Here is a 3325-nt window from a genome sequence, read left to right on the forward strand (position 1 = left end):
CTATCCTTTGTGCTGCTTGTTCATCTTGAACAGAAATGCTTTGGAGCAGTGTCTGTCTCACTTGCACATTACTTAACACCTTGAGGTGTGAAAATCACTGAAGTATTTAAATGCTATTGCTATATGAATAATAACAATTAGAATTCTATTCTTTGAAAAAATGCAAGCTGGCTTACTGCATAGATCAATCAAATCCTTCATAGAACAAGGCATATATTTTTAAAGGATGTTTAATTTTTACCACTGCTTTCAACTGATATTACAAGTCTATGCAAAAATGTATGTATTCTGAGTTTCTACAAAAACGTTTGTTTTTTTTAAAAATAATGAGTTTATACTAGTTATTTTTGGTGGTGTTTCAGACAGAAATAACACTATAACTAGTTACAGAAAGTCTTGTGGCTCACACCACAGAAAGTTTTAAATCTTATGAAGTCAATGTTGCAGCTTTCACTTAGAAAAATAGATGAAAATAAAGAGCTTCCTAGATTTTTTTTCCCAAACCAGATTTGGGGTGTGACCAGCCTAGAGTAGTTTCTGCAGTCAAATGCTTCTTTTGTTAGTAATGTTAAAATTTATTGAAACCACAACATTTTTCTTTGAAAAGGTGCTCTTATTTTGTTCTGTCCACAGTCTGCTAGAGCAGCAACAACAGGTCCATCTGAAAATAATCTTTAGAAAAATTAACTGATGGGGAAAACTTCAGTAATTAATTAATATTCTAATGTAATGCTATCATCACATTTCAAAATGGTAAAATATTTGAGAAATAAAACATTTCTAATGCTGGTATTTCCAAAGCAGTCATTGGCTCGGACTTAATTCCATACCTGTTATCATTCTGGAAAAAAAATAAGTGTTCATGTAATCAAGGTGCCATTGAAGTCAAAATAATTTTCCAAGCTGGTGACAACAGCTCTGCTCTTTTTTTTTTTTTTTTTATTTAGACTTCTTTAAAAATCAAGGTTTTATTGAAGAAAATCCGCTCCCAAGAAAAGGGGATATTATGCCTCATAGTTTTGAAATACTTGATTTTCTGTCCCTTCATGCAGCACACAGTAAGTCTCAGGGAAGAGCAGTGTGGTCTCACTGTTCATACTTGATTTTTCATTCCCACTGTGTTTCTCTGTTCTATTGTCATCCCCATCACCACATCTCATTTCCAAACTGCTGCAGAGAGTAATCTGTGTTTTCTTATCCATATTTGAAAGCACTTTGCTCCTTTCAGGGCACTGTCAAATCATTTTGGTGGGCAAGAGAATCTGGTTGCTAGAGGAGCACAGTGGTGAAATTGTTTCTTCTCTTTAAGGACCATTCAGAGATCTTTTTCAGAACAGTGTTCAGATTGGTCTCAGGAGAAAGGAGAGCAATCTAGAAAATTTTAATTGGGTATGAATGTCTTGCAGAAGAGAGACTCTAACCCTTGATTTCAACATCCCAGGAAATACCAGATTTTTCCTAGTTTTAGTAAAACACTCTCATAAGATAATGGCAATTGCAAAATTCTGCCTTTTTAGTTATATTTTGCTCAGCCAGCAGGTCAAGAGAAGAAGGATGATGTATCTTGTATAAAGCAGAGAATCTGAACCAGAAAATCCAGAAAGGAGAACATCAAAATATATCCACGAAGAGAAGGACTCCCTGAATCAGACAGATATTGTTCAAACTTGTTCTTAGTGCTTAGTATTATGTTGCAGCCTAAGAAGCAATAGTAACAGAGAAAAGGACAGAATTAGGGCTTCTGGCATCTGATGCTGTTTTTAGCCTAGTTCCCTAGCTAGTTTCACAAAATGTAATGTAAACTCTGAAAGGTTCCTGTGATCTCCCTAAAGATAAGCAAGGAGGTGGCGGAGAAAGTAAAACCTCTTGACATTCTTGTCGGCTTGTGTTTGTTATACACCAGAGACTCACAGAAGAAAGTAACACTGCAGCTTTCCTAAACTGTAAAGTATTTTGATGAGACATTTAGAATTTAAGGAACACCAGAAAATTTAGTCCTGAGACAAGAAAACATGGGAAACTGGGGTTTGTTATCATCAATGCCCAAGAAATTACTTGGTTTTGTTGTATTTGCAACATCATCTTGTGAAGACAAACCTTTTAAATTTTAATTTCTGCCTCTGTTTTTTATTTTTTCCTCAAGAACTTAATTTTAAGCCAGTTCCACCCTTCTGTTGGTCAGAACAACATCAGTAACTAGATCAAGCTGCCATGTTGACACTATAGAGACCAAAGGATTTCTGGTAATGGGCAAACCTGGGAAGCTCATAAGCCTCCTTTTTCACAGGATTTGATGGTAGATAACTGCCCATTGTGTCCCCAGTCACAAAATCTGCCATTTCAAATTATGTTGATATGGCTTTTCTGACCAAGGATGGTGATGGCAATGACCGTGGTGGTAGGCCCGAGTTTACATGACACCAATGCTGCTCAGTGCTCCCGTACAAGTTTCAACTTGAGAGAAAAAAAAAAAGAAGCGGGGCCATTCTAGCCTATGCTTGGGCATCACCAAAGACCAGAAGTCTTACCAGGCAAGGGAGGCACTGGGCAAATTCTCTTCTGTAGAAGAGAGTCTGAGCCAGGAAGGTCTTTTCTCATCATGTCCACCAAAAAATGATGTTTCTCATGGACAGAAAACATTTATGATGCTGGGCTGAATACGACAAATCAATGGCTAATAAAATATTTAAGAGCAGAGGCATTAACATCCTTAAAATAAAAGGAAAACCTTTGTTTCTGCTAGTAACTTACCTCATTTTTAATTTATTTCTGTAGTGTTAGTTTATGTTTTCATTTGGGTTGAATGTAATTTCTTTTTTAACTTTTTTTTGTTTCAGTCCCAGACTACAAACTGGATTATTTCCTGAAATCTACAGAATGTAGCTTATAAAGAAAATGTAAGTGAGTTATAGGCCTGTTGTTCCAGAAAATGTTATGTTCAGAGCCATTGTGTTATTTAACTCGGATAATGTCAAAACTGCAATATAACTAATGGAATATATATAGAAATATGATGCTAAAATTATCATCTTAAAATGAAATAATGGATAAACTGTTGAAAGGCAAAATTTTGCCATAATAAAATAAATTTGGTTGACTCTTTAGAAAAAAAATTAATTTTTATTTTCTCCCATTGTGAGCTGTCAAAGTTAGCACAGCTCCCAAATGTTTCATACTTGATAAAAATACAGGTTTTGCTGGGAGAGTGAACATTTCTTTTTGAATACCACTGAAAGTTTGTTCCTACAACAACATGATGTTGATCTGTTGTGTTCTGTAACAATCCTAGCAGAATTAAAAAATACTAAGGCGGGACTCACTTTTT

This window comes from Lepidothrix coronata, unplaced genomic scaffold, assembly GCF_001604755.1.
Source record: "Lepidothrix coronata isolate B3197 unplaced genomic scaffold, Lepidothrix_coronata-1.0 Scaffold4, whole genome shotgun sequence".
Taxonomy (NCBI): domain Eukaryota; kingdom Metazoa; phylum Chordata; class Aves; order Passeriformes; family Pipridae; genus Lepidothrix; species Lepidothrix coronata.